Here is a 16,803-nt window from a genome sequence, read left to right on the forward strand (position 1 = left end):
TCTGTTTTAAGTGCTATGAAACAAACAAAGCTATGGGCAAAAGAGTGATGCTAGAATGCAGTCTTTTAAAATATGGGATTTCTAATGTTTAGAGCCATTCAAGTTATACGAATTATATAGTTTAAGTTCTTATATGAGGTTTTAGTAAAATTTCAGTAATTCCATGTTACGCTGAATTGAATGACATTCTTCCAAAAAGGTACCTGCTCTGATTCAATGTTTCTTAAACATCTCAGATTCTTCTCAATGTCAGACTTTAGTGTATATAAAAATCTACTGAAGAGCTTGTTAAAAATACAGATTCCTGGGACCCACCCCAGAGATCCTGATTCAGTGGGTCTCAGGTGGGGCCCAAGGATCTTCACCATTAAAAAGCATCTTCGGGTGATCTGAGGCAGAGGCTTTGAAGATCTCTACAGCTTGCTATTTAATGTGTGACCAGCCAACATTGGTGTCACCTAGGATGGATTAGAAATGCACATTCTCAGGCTCTACCCCAGATCTCCTGAATCAGTATCTGCATTTTAATAAGATCCCCAGGTGATTTGTGTGCACATAAGTTTTGATAAGTAGGGCACAATAATACAACAAACAACATCATGTCCACTCAAAACTTGAAACCAAGTGAGAGAGCTTTAATGGATAACCTAAGCTTTCTTCCATTAGGGCTCTTAATGTGTACTCAGCAAATATTCATTAGATGGATATATTTTCACGGAAGAAAGACAATGAATCTCGTTGTGCAAACTAACTGGCATTGACAAAATGCTGAATAAACCAGAGGTCAAATGAGAGTTAGAGTATGTAAATAAGACTGTTTTACATATTAACCAACAAGTATGTATTTATATGGTGTTTGCTATGTTTTGCTTCTTCCTTTTTATTTCGGGGAAAGAAAGCTAATGTAGAGGAGGCTTTTTGAAGATAATGAAATGCTTCTGTGTTATGTGGGCATTTGATGTTTGTGATTGGAGTTCAAAGAAGTGGGAAGTACACAGACTAAAAGAGTCAGTGTAGCTTCCACGGATGAGGGAGGAGAGCTGGATGGCAAAGTGTAGGTAAGGCATTCATTATGTGAGTGACAGGACGCCTTCCCAAGTAGGAGAGAGCCAAGGGAGTAAAACTTTAAATGAGTTTGATTTGTCTGGGAGACGGAAATGAATGGCTCGACGGTCCCATTGTGGCAAAAGTTTAAGGTGAGTGAGGGTGGAAAAACAAGGTTATGTAGGATGAAACCCAACTGGAGGTAATTAGAAAGTCAGAAGTAGAACTTGGTATAGCATGTATTTGAAAGATGCTGATTATTTTCCCCAATATCCATTCATTCATTCATTCTTTTCTTTTTCTTTTTTTTTTTTAACGCCTATACCACCCGGTTTTTCTAGGTGGTCTCCCATCTAACTACTAACCAGGCCCGATCCTGCTTAGCTTCTGAGATCAGATGGAATGAGGCTTGTTCAGGGAGGCATGGCTGTAGACTCATTCTTTCTTATAAGAGGATTAAAAAAAAAAAATGTTGGCTCATAGCTGACCAAAACATAGACTGTATTTCTCAGCCTCCTTTGCAGGGAGGTGTGATCCTACGACTCCATTTTGGCCAATGAGATATAAATAAAAAGTGTCAGCTGCAACCTCTCTAAAGTATCTTTAAAAAAACAGGGCACCTCTTTCACTTTCCTGTTAACTAAATAGGGATGAGGATAATTGCAGCTCAAGTAGCCTTTTTGGACCAGAAGTTGGACGTTATAAGCTTGGGTGAGCAAACAGTGACACAGGATGAGTCTGTGTCCCTGATCAGAGCATCCTAACTCTGGACTGCTTTCCCCTGGGCTGTTTAAAATGAGAAAGATGTCATTTTATGTCTTGCTTAAGTCACTATCATGTACTTTGGACTTTTCTGTTATCCAAACCTAATTCTAACTAATAAAACATGTAATCAGAAGTCAAAAATGCAAGGGTTTTTACATCAAGCACCAACCTGGTGCCATCTCTTATAAACCCAATAACCCTAATAGATAATTTAATCTCTCTAAACCCTTCTCTTCTCGCATGGAAAATAGGTAGAACATTCCTCAAGAGTAGTCGTGAGGGGGACATGAAGTATACAAAGTATTTCTCGTGGTGCTGGTGCCCAGCACTCGCTTAGTAAATGTACTCTATACATGGGGCATGTCAACAGAGCAATGCGGGACACAGCGATGGCTGTGGAACTTCAGAGGGTATCTGCATCTAGAAGATTAGCATGGCAGTAGTGTACATGAAGGTTGGGAAGGTGAATAGATTAGAAGCAGGGAAATGCTTCAAGAATCTCAAATCCAGCCTATGGCATCAGCAGTGGAACTGAAGTGGATATTTGTTGAGCTCCTTTTGTGTCCCAAGTACATTCTAGGAGTTAAAGCCACAATAATTAACAAAAACACAAGCCTGTGATGCTCATGGAATTTACAGCCTGGTATGGGAATCAAGTATTAAACTACTAATAAGTAATTATATGACAATGGTCAGTGCTATGGGAGCTGGTGTCAGAGGACCCTAACATAGTGAAGTAGGAGTAAACTGAAGGATGAACCTGAATTAACTCAGCCAAAGAGGACAGAAGGTACATTTCCATAAAATGAAAGACAAGTGCCCTGAGGTGGGAAGGAGCACGGTGAAGTCCTGTGATTAAGATAAAGCCAGTGTACCTGCAGTCGAGCACCCAAGGAGGAGCATAGAAGAAGGCAAGAGAGGTCCTAGAGCCTCACAGATCATTATCGAGGGTTTATTCCAAGGATAATTGGAGCGTATCAGAAATAGAGCTGGTGTGGTTTTATAGTGACCAACGCATCTTGGCTTTGATGAGGGCAGCTTTGGAGCAGAGTTTAGGGTGACCAACCATACCAGTTTGCCAGAGACTAAAGGATGTGGTGTTGTCAGTGACAAAATGGAACAGTCCTGGGCAAATCGAGGGATTGGTCACCGTAGTACTTTTACATGATCTTATTTCTTCTAAAGACCACACCTCGGCTACTGTGTGGAAAACTAAGTGTAGGACGACGGGAATGGAATTGAGAAGACCAGTTAGGTTGTTGACGTGTCCAGGCAAGAAAAGAGAGTAGCGTGGGATTGGGCAGTGGCACAGGAGCTGCGAAGAGGGTGGCCTTAGGAGACATTTAGGAGGTAAAATTGGCAGGACATGGTGAGAGGTTAGAAATGCTAGTTCCAAGACCACATGGATTGACTCAAGTGTAAAAGTGAAATCTAGACTTTGAATTCCACATAGAACGACTCTAATTATATTCTTTTAAGCACTGAAACACTACAGTAGACCCAAGAGGATATTATCTTGGCCAAAGTATACACTATGTGGCCTAGGCCTTAGTTCAATAATCAAAAGTTGTAAAGAAAAAATTATGGCGAGGGTTATTTAAATCACCTCAAATCAATGTGTTCCACAAGAAGAACTATCTTGTTTTATAACCGGACAATCACACCTAACCTCAAGTACACTTGTTATAAATAAAGTCGGGAACTCTTTCACCTGGATGTGCTCTGAAGTATTTTTTTCTCCTACTAGCAAACTAGCAAATGTTCCGATAGTTACCACGAGCTACTTATCTAAGTTTTTTATTGGTATGAGAACTGGGCTTCTGATAGTATTTCCAAATAATCATTTGCTTCTCTCTTATTTCTTAACTCGTGTATCTCAATTGAAGATAGTTAAGAAACTTATTATTTACTTAAGACTGTCATCGTAGTTTTATGATGATTTTAACATTCTTTGCAAGACAGTCCACCTCTTTAGTAGGAACACCAAATAGTATATATAACTTCTTAATTGTCACACTCTTTTTTGCACCATAAAACTAATTGGTGGCTTTAGAAATAAGAGGTTAGGATTGTGAGCCAAGCGAACAATGATGAAACAAGCTTGATGTTATAGAATCAAAACTTACACTTAAACACTGTTCTGCTTTTTCCCCCCTCCGTTTAAATTTAATCTAAAATCTCTGATAAGCCTGCAGAACTTCTTCTTTAGTGTTTTTTGCAACTTAATCATTAGCATAGCTTAATATTATTCAATACACTCCATAGGAACCCAATTATTTTACTTTGCAATATTTACCAATTTTAACTTAAATTAATTTCATTATAAAAACATTAGAAATAATGTTAATGAAATAATTCTGAAAATCTTATGACAGTGACCAGGGTAAGTTTAGATGATTTGGGTATAAAATGTGTGTATGTCAGGGGCAGGCAAGTTTCTCTCTACCTTTTAAAAGTAGTAATAAACACTGCCTCCATTCCGGAGGATAACTGATTTAGTCACAAAAGCTAAAAAGCTACCCCAATGTCTAGGAGCTCCAAGGAAGCAGATTTGATAATAAATGAATTGATAAATAAAATGTGATATATCCAGACACTGGGATACCATTTAGCACTTAAAAAAAAAATTCCAATCTATTCCCCAACTTGGATGAAACTCGAAAACATCATGCTGGGTGATATCTTTACTTGCCAGCAACCCACTCTGTGTCACCTTGGACCTTGTCACCACCCAGAACTGCCTCGGTTACGAAACTTTAAGCTCCACATTCCAGCTTCTGAAAACAACCTGCTGTTCTTCCGGCTCCCACTTCCTCACTCCTGTTACCTTGAAACTCCCTACTCTCCCTTTTTCTCCCACTCCGTCTCTCTCCACTGGGCTCTCTCACCTTACTTACTTCACTTTAATCGCTCTCATTATTCCCCTCAATTTGCCCTTTTCACAATCTTTGTATTCCACCTGCCCCACAAAACCAGAGATAGGCCTTGAATCAATTTTTTGTCACACTCATATTGGGGCTGTTAAACTCAGTTGAAAAAAATCTCACAGCTCTGTGCAGAAAGATGACACAATACAACTGGCTTCCAGACTCAACCAGGCCCTCTGAGCCACTTGGAAATCCTTTTATAGACCTCTGATTGGTTTTCCAACCCATTTGTTTCATTTCAAATACAATATCTTCTTTACTTTAAACTTCTGATCTGCATTCTCTCCCTTCAACCTCAATAAAACACCTTGTCTCCCTGCTCCCCAACTGGAAATTATCTGCAGCCACTATTTACATGTTTTTGATCATCTAGAGACATTTTAATTAATGCTTTTTAGACACATTAAGTAAAAGAGTTACTAGGAATTTCCGCATTTTGCATTGTTATTCAAAACCCATCAAACTTCTAAGTAGTGAAGAGCACCTATTGAGCAACTACTATTTCTGAGGAAAAAGGGAAAAGACAGACTTGAAGGATATAGATACATATATGTTTGTATATATACGTATACAGTCATATATATGTAAAACAGCTTTATTGAGATGTACTTCACATACTGTACAATTCATCCACTTAAAGTGTACAATTCGACAGTATTGAGCATATTCAGAGTTATGTAGCTATCATCGAAATCAACTTTAGAACATTTTAATCACTACGACGAGAAACTCCGTATTAGCAGTCATACTCCCGTTTGCCCCCAAATTTCCCAGCCATAGAAAACTGATATTCTGTTTTTTGTCTCTCCTATATGAAATGCCTATTCTAGACATTTCGTATAAATGGAATCGCATAATAGGTGGCCTTTTGTGTTTGGCTTTTATCACTCAGCATAATGTTTTTAAGGTTCATTCATGTTATAGAATGAATTGAAACTTCTTTTCTTTTTTCTTTATTTTTTTTTTAAGATGAGGCAATCCTTGGTTGACCTCACAGATTGCAAGCACTTTGTCAACTTACAATCCCTTATTATTATTATTTTTTAATGCCTACAGCACCTGGTCTTCGTAGGTGGTCTCCCATCCAAGTACTAACCAGGCCTGACCCTGCTTATCTTCTGAGATTAGATGGGATCGAGCTTGTTCAGGGTCGCATGGCTATAGACAAAACTTCCTCTCTTTTTATTGCCAAATAATATTCCATTATCTGGACACACCACATTTTACAGGTTCAAGTGGATGGATGTGTGAGTTGTTTCCACTTTGGGCTATTATTAATAATGCTGCTATGAACACTCATGTACAAGTTTTGGTGTGGGCATGTTTTCCATTCTGTTTTCTTTCTTCTTTAAAATCAATTAATTAATTAATTAATTTCTTACAGTGACATTGGTTAACGAAATCCAGTAAGTTTCAGCTGTACACTTTAACAGTAAGGCATATATATGTTTACACTGTGTATTCACCTCCCATAGTTAGATTTCTTCTTGTCACCACATATTTGACCCCCTTTACTCTGTCTACCTCCCCCCTCTTCCCACCCCCTACCCTCTGGTAACCACTAGTCTATAGTTCATGTCCATGAGTCTCTGTTTGTTTGTCCTATTCCTTTGTTGCCTTTAGGTTTATATCCCACATATAAGTGATACCATGTGACTTTCAACTTTTTCTGTCTGACTTATTTCGCTTAGCATGATTATCTCGAGATCCATCCATGTTGTCACAAATGGCAGTATTTCATCTCTTCTTATGGCTGAGTAATATTCCATTGTATGTATGTACCACAGCTTCTTTAGCCAATCATCTATCATGGGACACTTCGGTTGCTTCCATGTCCTGGCCACTGTGAATAATGCTGCTATGAACATTGGTGTGCAAATCTCTTTTCAGATACGGGTTTTCAAGTCTTTGGGGTAAATACCCAGTAGAGAGACTGCTGGATCATATGGCTATCCAGTTGTCTCAGACTATTTTTTTCTCCATTGGATGGTCTTGACGCCCTTGTCAGAATCAGTTGAACCATAATAAATGTGATGATGTATTTCCAGACTTTCAATTCTATTGATCTGTATGACTCTACTTATGCTAATTTCATGCTGTCTTGATCACTGTAGCTTTGTAGTAAGTTTTGAAATTGGGAACTGTAAATCCTTCATTTTTGTTCTTCTATTTCAAGATCGTTTGGGCTATTCTGGGTCCCTTAAAGTTCCATATAAATTTTAGGATACGCTTGTTGATTTCTGCAAAGAAGTCAGCTGGGATTTTGATAAGGATTTAATTACATCCAATGGCGTCCTGAAGAGTATTGCTATCTTAACAATATTGCCTTTTTATTTGTTTAAGTCTTCTTTAATGTCTTTCAACAATATTTTATGGTTTTCAGAGTATGGGTTTTACATTCTTTTATTAAATTTATTCCTAAGTACTTTATTCTTTTTCAGGCTATTATAAATAGAATTGGTTTCCTAATTTCACTTCCAGATTTTTGTATATTAATTTTTGTATATTAATTTTTGTATATTAATCTTATATTCTGTGACCTTGCAGAACTCATTTATTGGTTGTAATAGTTTAAGTGGATTCTTTAGGATTTTTAATATATAAGATCACGTCACCTGGCACCTGAAGGTTCGTTCATAAGGATGACAGCTGAAGTGGTTGTTCTTCAATCTGTTCAAAATAGTGATACATTTTTTGTTGAAAGTTTTCATTTTTCTAGTTAGAAAAGATGAGTCTATTACAAAATTAATTACTAATTATTTTTACATTACATTTCAACTATATGTGGCTGAAAAATATAGTTTTGATTTTTACCTCAAGGGTTGCACCTATTGATCTATATGAAAACATTAGATCATGATTCCAAGATACTATTAATACTGATCTCTTTTTTCAGAAGGCAACATGGTTAATGGAAAGATCTCCTCAGCCTTTGGAATCTAAAGGCTGGTTTCCAGTCCAGCTTTGTCTATATCAGCAGTGAGACTCATGCATGCCTACCACAACTTCACAAGGTTATTGTTGAGAGTCCCATGAACTACTTATTTGGGCTTTATTCATGGGATGGCTGTTTCCTCTGCAGAAGATTGAGCCTCAGAGGGGTGGCAGTATGTTGGACCAGAGGAGGCTGGACCAGCTAAATAGTAGTAGCTGTTCCCTTAGGAAATGCTTGCCTTTTTAAAATCGAGTCACTTCCTTGGTTTCGTCATGGATCATTCCTTTTCCCAATTTAAAACTATTATGACATTCAACCTCATTGAAGAAACTCTCCCAACTAAGGGTGGATCTATCTTTGGTGAAGGTATAGCCAGACCTCACCTAGCCTGGTATCTGCAGACTGAAGAGGTTCTATAGGGTGGATGGGAAAATCACTGTAATAATCAGGAAGATCACACAGGCTGTGGCCTTATCTTAGTTGCAGAGCCAAGGCTTTGTTGCTAGGATGGAGAATTGGCAGGGGGAATTCCACGCCTAATCATAATTATCACAAAGCTCATTGTTTTAGCTGCACCACTGCTTCCTTCCTTAATATGCAGTTAAGGACTGACTTTATAAGAAACAACATGTCTGTTTTATGACAGCCAAAGTTTATAATCCTAACATGGTTTCCCAGCTGGGTTCAGTAACATGGTGGCAAGAGTGTGACTCTAGAATCAGTTTGTCCTTGAATTCAAACCCTGGCTCCATCTCTTAATAGCATGTGACCTTGTCCATTTATGTAACTTCTCTGTGTCCCTGCCACATCCTCATCTGTAAAGAGTGTATAGTAATTCATAGAAACTATTGCGAGAATTGCATAAATATATATAGAGTTCTTACCACATGATAAGTACATGATACATTTTAGCTCCTAGAAGTTGTACAGTAGTAGTAGTATTCTTCTTCAAGGCATTTAGTTGATTAAGTTAAGAAAATTTATCTGAAGTTCACTTCAGTGGTTTTTAAACTTTAGTATGCATTGCAATCACCAAGAATAATTTTTTTTTAAATGAAAATTTAAATTTTTTTTTAAATGAAAATTCAGTGGCAGAGCCATGAATCTGCATCTTTCACAAGAATTCTACTCCAGTATTCAGGTAATCCATGGGTGCTTTATAAAACCAACTTTTATTCTGATGTAATTTCAATTTACAGAAAAGTCACAAAAATAGTACAAAGAACTCTCACGTATGCTTTATCGAGATTCATCAGTTTTTGAGAGTTCACTATATTTTCTTCATCAATCCCTATTTATCTCTATTTGCCTCTATCTATAAAATTTTTTTCTAAATCATTTGAGAGTAAGTTGCATATGATGCCTCTCTACTCCTTAAAACATTAGTGTGTATTTCCTAAAAAATAAGGCTATTCTCTTCACATAACCACTGTTCAGTTATCAAACTCAGGAAACTTAACATTGATAAGATACTTTTATCTAATATATAATCCGTGTTTCAATTTTATCAATCGCCTCATTAATGTCTTTTATAGCAACCTTTTTTCCCCATACAGAATTCAAGCCAGGGAACACCTGTCGCACCTAGCATGACATTCCTTTCATCTGCTTTAATCTGGACCAGTGCTCCAGCCTATTTTTGTTTTTTTTTATGACATTGACATTTTTTTAAAGAATACAAATCAATTATTTCATATAGAATGTCCCTTATTGTAAGTTTAGGTAATGTTTTCTAGTGACTAGATTTAAGTTACATTTTTGGCTAGAATCCTACATAATTAATGTGTCCTTTCCAGAACAGCCCCTCTGGAGACATGTAAGATGGATTTGCTTCTTATTGGTGAGACAGACTACATTTTGAAAAATACTTCACTACTTAGAAAAAATTTAACTAGGCATTTTCTGCTCCATAAGACCTCAGAACCTCAAGTGGTCAAAAAGGAAACAAGACTTTTACTATTCTGAATTTTCTGATTGTTCGTTTGTTAAGGGTCTTATATGTTTATTGCCTACGTGCTTCGTTAGATCACATATTAACCACAGCTGCTATTACATTCCAAACCAGAACATACCATGTTTAACTTCACAATTCCCTACCTCCACCCCCTATTTAATTCTTAGTAACTCTGGATCATGACTTTTATTTTGTGGTTAAGACAGGGAATCTATGTGATGTATCATATAACATAATTAGACCCATCTGTGCTGTCGATGGTAGTTTTGAGGTTGACAATTTAATTTCTTGAATCACACATTTTACAAGGATATGTTTCCTCTTCAATGGTGTGCTTAGCAGTACTCACTTATTCTTACTTTACCTCCAAAACATACTTATCTGCGAACAATAATTGATGTATTGCCTTATTACTAATATTTCCATGTAAAATCTCTAGCCTGCTGTCTCAGTATAGCTACTTCATTGTTGACTATATAATTCTCCTGGCATTCATTCATTTATTCATTCATTCAATCTACAAATAATTCCAAGACTAAGAAAGAATACGATCTCAGTCTTAAAGAAGCTGACATGTATTGAGTACCAGCTTTATGTCAATCACTATTACATTTATTACCTTATAAAAACCAGAGAGGAATATCTTTGATACCACCATTTTACAGACAAGGAAACAGAGTTAAATAACTTGCATAACACCAAACCACTAACAAGGGATAAAACTGGGATTTAATCCTAGGTCTAATTACCTCTAAATATACTCTTTATGGGTACCGCCTATAAAATTGCAGTGGTAAATACAGTGTGAATGAAATTAAGTTCACAAGTTGCAGAATGCCACAATTAGGTATGCCTCTCAAAATTGAAAGTGAAACAAGGTCAAATGAAAGCATTACCTTACAAAATGGCCCTTCAGGGACCTTTGGGAGAAAACCAGAAGTTTCATAATAGATTCTTTTGAAAACTTTGGAAATAAAGTTGAAGTCTTTGTGTTCTCTGCCCCTGACCCACTCGCCCTCCTTCCTTTCCCATTGGTTACTATTATTTTAATACTTTGCAGAACTAATGTCATTAAAATTATAAATAAATGCCTAAAATAAGATGCTATATATAATATTGTGCAACTTGGTATTGTCACTATGTCTTCAAGATCTAGCATTTCCAATAAACATCTGTTATTAAACAGATACAAATTTTTTAATCATTTATTTTAATGATCACATAGTACAGATATATCAAGTGTTATAAATTTCCACAATTTACCTGTTATGTATTCTCATAATGGAAAATATTTGGGTTTATAAAGGATCCTTAGGGAAGCTAAGATTGATTGAGAAGTGCCTTAAACTTCTGAGATGAGCAGTATGTATGAAGCTCTAAAAGCAAAGGAGGATGAAGGTGACTGGAGTCGGTGTTTGATGTTAGGAAGACTTTTTGGCTTGAGCCTGACGGTCTCAAAATCAGACACTATTTATTTCAACAATAACTGTGTGTTAGGGAAAAAAGAAACATGCCAAAGCGGATGCTAAATTAAAGACATTCTGTGTATTCTCACCTGTACACATTATCCTTATTATTTATTTAATTAACAAACCTTAGTTTTTAGAGTAGATTTATGTTCACAGCAAAATTGAGCAGAAGTACAGCATTCCCATACAACCCCTCCCCTTTCATATGCACAGCCTCCCCGTCATCAACATCCTGTACCAGAGTGGGATATTTGTTACAATCGATGAATCTCCACTGACACATCATCACCCAAAGTCCATAGCTTACATTGGAGTTCACTCTTGGCATTGTGTAGTCTATGGGTTTCATCAAATGTATAATGACATGTATCTACCACTGTACCTTTATACAGAATAGTTTCGCTGCCCTAAAAATCCTCTGTGCTCAGCCTATTTATCCCTCCCTCTTCCCAGCCCTGGAAACCACTGGTGTTTATACTGTTTCCAGAGTTCTACCTTTTCCAGCACGTCAAGAACGTCATATAATTGGAATCATACAGTATGTAGACTTTTTCAGATTGGCTTTTTCAACCTGGTAATTGCATTTAAGTTTTCTCCATATCTTTTCACGGCTTGATAGCTTATTTCCTTTTAGGGCTGAATAGTGTTGCATTGTCATGATGTGCAACAGTTTATTGGTTCACTCATTAACAGACATCGTGGTTGCTTCCAAGTTTGGGCAACTATGAATAAGTTGCTATAAACGTCTGTGTGTAGAGTTTTATATGGACATAACTTCCTAACTCCTTTGAGTAAATACCAATGAACATGATTGTACGGTAAGAGTGTGTTTAGTTTTGTAAGAAACTGCCAAATTGTCTTCTAAAGTGGCTCTCCCATTTTACATTCTCGCCAGCAATGAATGACAATTCCTGTTGAGTTGGTTTAATTTCTTCTTCAAATGTTTGGTAAAATTCCCCAGTGAACTCATCTGGTCCTGGTGCTTTCTGTTTTGGAATGTTATTAATGATTGATTCAATTTCTTTCACAGTTATTAGGCCTATTCAGACTGTCTATTTCTTCTTGTGTGAGTTTTGGGAGATTGTCTTTAAAGACATTGATCCTTTTCATCAAGATTACCAAATTTATGAGCACAAAGTTATTGGTAGTCTTACTTTATTATCCTTTTAATGTCACTGGGCTTTATTAAGAAGACCAGGATGCTGCGGCCCCTTCTCCTCCCCACAGGAAGCATGAGGGCATTTCCCAGTATTCACTGTGACAGTCTGGTACCGTCTCTAGTGGTAAAATTCACAAAAGCGTGGGAACCCCCACTAAGACCCTGTCCCGCTCATCTCATACTGAGCCTCCAACAATTCAATTATAGTTCGGATTTTCCTACCTCAGTACTGGATCCTCTGAGGGTTTCTGCTCATAGGTTTCTGCCCTGGCAAATTATGAGCCTCTGTATTCACTTGTTTGCCTCTCTGATTTGGGGGCCAGTGGTTTTCCCTATGAGGTTCTCACTTGTGGTAACAGAGGGTTCAAGGGCAGGTGGGTGGAAGGTTGGAGAAAACAACTGCAGATGTGAATCAAGTATCACGGTTTTAATCAAGGGTATAACTGTTATTGAACAAAGAGTTTGCAAGTCACAGGTTGTGCTGTGTTTGAATAATGGGTTATGCATTAAAATAATAATGGCAAAGAAAAAGTACCTAGATTATTTAAAGGGGAAAAGCAATCAAAGTAGAATCAATGAGGATTAGAAAGAAGGAATCCAATGGAATTCTTCCAAGTTGGTTTCAGAATTTCAAAAGCATAGATATTTCAAAAAGAGGGCAGAAAGAGGAAGGTATGTGGAGTCGTTAACAAGGATTGGCGGGCATGATGACATTAACGACGAGCTAGACAAAAACAGAATAATAAGGACCTCACAATAACATTAATATAATAACCAATATTCACTCAGTATTGACTGTATGACAAGCATAATGCTAAATATCATAGAGTAGCATATTTATCTTCATAGCAACGTTATAAAGTAGGAACTATTTCCTACCATTTATAGATGATGAAACTGAGGCTTTGTGACTTTAAATAACTTGGTCATGCAAAGGTCAAGGTCATATAAATTCAGGTCTGTCTGACTCTAGAGTTAGAGAATGTATTTCTACCAAATTCACAGCATCGGTATAGTTACTATTTAATACCGATCACTGATGTGTCAGGCACTTTATATACTTACCTTCATTTCTCACTTCAATCCTCTGAAGTAGATTTGAATAATGTCTAGGTAATAACATCTCATGAAATATTAATAGTAGCCTTATATCACCTTGTGAGGTAGCTATTACAAACATTTATAGGATATTACCTCATTAATTATTAACAATATCTTCATGGAGAGTTACATTCAAAAGTATAAAAAGCTGATATTGAATTCCCTCAAAAGCAAAGCACCTTTAGCATCTCTGTTTCCCCTCCTCCTCCTCCTCCTCCTCCTCCTCCTCCTCCTCCTCCTCCTGTGAAAATGGTCAGTGGGAAAGGTGGATAGAGAATGGATGTAGAAGCCAGACAGGCTGATAGACTTGGAATCAGATCTCCACACAGTTGGGAAAAAAGCAACTGAACATTTCTTACGAGAGATCCAGGTGATGCTCTAATTCTTTTGTAACCTGCCTTTTCGTTTGCTGTGGATGTGGCAGCTTGTTTGTGGGGGATTGGGGTGAAATCTCAGGCCTCTAATGCGTATTAGAGAGGTTAAAAGAGAAAGCACAGAAAGAGGTAGTGTTTGTGAATTAATGTAATTCTAAGAAAGATCTGAACATTGTTCTTTGCAAACAACAAAAACGAAAACCCAGAAAACTAAGACAGCAACTTCCCAAAGGAAATATGAGTTCCTAGAATTATGGAAAATGGCATGGAAGACTTTGTTTATTTGAAGAGAAAAAGACATACTTCTAATGTTACACAACTTCATTGCTCAAGGGATTGTTTGAAGTTCTAATTTGAAAATTATCCAAACTTGTTGCTTTTTCTCTTATCATTGCTTTCTTCGGACAACTTCATTATCCATTTGCAGAATTACCAATGAGTAGGCAAGGAAAGGGAGAGGAAAATGAATTCATGTCCTCATAGAAATTTTGATGAAATATTTAATAAAAGAATGAGGAAGAGGATTAAATCACCAGTTAGAATTAGTTTTCTAGGTTAGTAGGGTGATTCAAACACCCATGGTTAGAACACTTGAAGCCAGGATGGAGATGGTGTTGGTTCATTAGGATGGCTTGTTTGACACCAGTATCAGATAGTCACCTTAGTTTATAGAATGCCTTTTCCCTGATGGTTTATAATATAAAGATAAGAGAACATGCCACCATACTCATGGGTAACTGGGACACAGCAGAATAAGGAGATGAATATAGCCATCCAGGGAAGTCAAATTGAAAAGCTCCCTCTTCCACCTCCTCCCTTATACCATACAATCTCCCTTAAAACCTCACCCAAACTCTACGCCAGGGCAATTCTGAATGAAAAGGAATCTGTCCTTAGAGTGAAGACACAGTACTTGTCAGGCATCTTGGTTACTGAAATAGCAGCAGTGATAATATTGACAACAAAGACACTCTCTATTAAGTGTACTAATGGTGGCAATTCATGGAAATAGTCTAGGAGATCCTTAGCATGTTCATCCAACCTTTAGGAGCACAGTTCACAGTCAAGTAGTCCTGATCTCCAGTTCTGATAGAATGAGTATCTGGCCAACTTGAATTGTAGGGGTGACTTCAGGGTTCAATTCTTTTGACTTTATGGATCTAGAAAACCCCTAATTTCATCATTTTACCTTGGCGGGTTCCATGATGCTCCCATGTGCAGCCTTGCTGATGTCATGAAGAGCTAGAAGGTCCACTTGGCCCCATGTTCCATCCAGAGGATCAAGAGAACTGTTTGGTAGCCTTTACCCCATGCCGGTCCTGGCCTCATTCCCTCCATCTATACAGTTCCCAGAGCATCACCGCTGGGTTCACAGCCTTCGCCTACACCCAGTCCTAGCTGCTCTTCCTCACGTCCAGTTCTAGAGCCCATCTAAATGGAGGCAGGGGGTTATTTGGGCTGTTATAACAGATAACATAGACTGAGTGGCTTATAAACAGCAGAAATGTAGTTCTCACAGTTCTGGAATCTGAAAAGTCCAAATCAAATGGCCAGCAGACTTAGTGTCTGGTAAGAGCCCACTTCCTGGTTTACAGACTGCCATCTTGTCCTGGTGTCCTCACATGACAGAAGCGGCAAGGGAGATCTCTGGGGTCTTCACTCTTATAACCTAATCACTTCCCAAAGGTCCTGCCTCCTAATACCATCACGTAGGGGGTTAAGATATCAACATATGAATTTGGGGAGAACACAAATATTTAGTATATACAGAGTTCAGTATTTACAGCCCTAGTCTTTCTTTACCGCCTCATCTCCTGGGGCTGAGAAGAAAGTCTGCTCTCTAAGACCTGAAGTCTGGCTCTGTGGTGACGGCTGCTGGGTGCCTATGTGACCCGCCTGTTGCCTGGTTTCTTAGGTTTCAGGGCAGACCTGGGACTCGATGTTCCTGAAGAATGCATGGAAGGTGATTATACTGACCTTCAAGGAATACCTTTCCTCTGCCAGGCCCCCACCACCCCTAGTCCTGAATTTTGACCACTTACCCACCCCGGATCTCAGTGCTGAGGCTGAAAACAAAAGCTCAGCACCACTGTTGGAACTCCTTGCTTCATGACCAGAGACGTGGTTCTTCAGACTTTGGATTTTGGCTACAAGCTCAATTTCCTCTTGCTATGCTCCCTGCCTACCTCCAACCCACCTCCCACTGCCATGTTTTCTAAAATCTTGATTAAGGTAACTGGGCCTCGTGGGCCTTGGGCCTGCTCTGCCCAGCTGGGCGTCTGTCCAAAGCACTGCACTGCAGCAAGGAAAGACCCAGAGGCAGATTTCCCATAAAGCTTCCTTGGCGTGCTTGAACTTCAGAGTCCCTGAGAACACTGGGAGGTGTAGAGTCAAGCAAGGCTGTTATCAAGAAGAATTTTGGCTGGTAAATTGTCTACAGTGATCTCAAAAGAAAGGGATATGAATCTCCAAGTCACTAGTATTTTGTTGTGACTTCTTTACTCATTCTAAATGAACATTTACTTCCATGCCTAATTTTTTAATTCATATTATTTTTCTAAAAGAGGGACCCCCAAATTTTATAAGCTTTGTGCCCCACAAAACCTGGCTCTGCCCTGAAGAAGACCCATGCCCAAGCTCCACCTTCAGAAACTGTGATTTCATTGATCCAGGGCAATAGATCCCAGCTGAGGTTGATGTCTCTCCCTAGTGGATATTTCGTCATGCCTGGAGTCATTTTCGGTTATCACAACTGAGGGTTGGGGGAGGTTTGCTGTTAGCCTCTAATGGCTAAAGGCCAGCGATGCTGCTAAACATCTAATAACACACATGATAGTCTTTAACAACAAAAATCAGTGTCACAGGTAAAAAGCACTGATCTAGGAGGGAGCTCTGAGCGTCAGCATTTTTCAAAATCTTCCCAGTTAATTCGAACATATAAACAGGATTGAGAACATCAGTTCTATAGCTAATAATAATAGCTAACCTTTATGATTTACTATGTGTCAGTCACTGTTCTAAATGAATCAGCTCATTTAGTCTTTACAATAAGCTTATAAGTACCATAATTGTTCC

The 16,803-nt window shown here is 38.1% G+C and overlaps 2 pseudogenes; both read right to left on the reverse strand.

Annotated features, from left to right (window-relative positions):
* Nucleotides 1–1,360: 1,360 nt before the first annotated feature.
* On the reverse strand, nt 1,361–1,479 carry LOC118613160 (annotated as a pseudogene).
* Nucleotides 1,480–5,783: 4,304 nt separating this feature from the next.
* Nucleotides 5,784–5,902, reverse strand: LOC118613022 (annotated as a pseudogene).
* Between the last annotated feature and the right edge of the window lie 10,901 nt (nt 5,903–16,803).

Source organism: Rousettus aegyptiacus, unplaced genomic scaffold, assembly GCF_014176215.1.
Source record: "Rousettus aegyptiacus isolate mRouAeg1 unplaced genomic scaffold, mRouAeg1.p scaffold_m13_p_17, whole genome shotgun sequence".
Taxonomy (NCBI): Eukaryota; Metazoa; Chordata; class Mammalia; order Chiroptera; family Pteropodidae; genus Rousettus; species Rousettus aegyptiacus.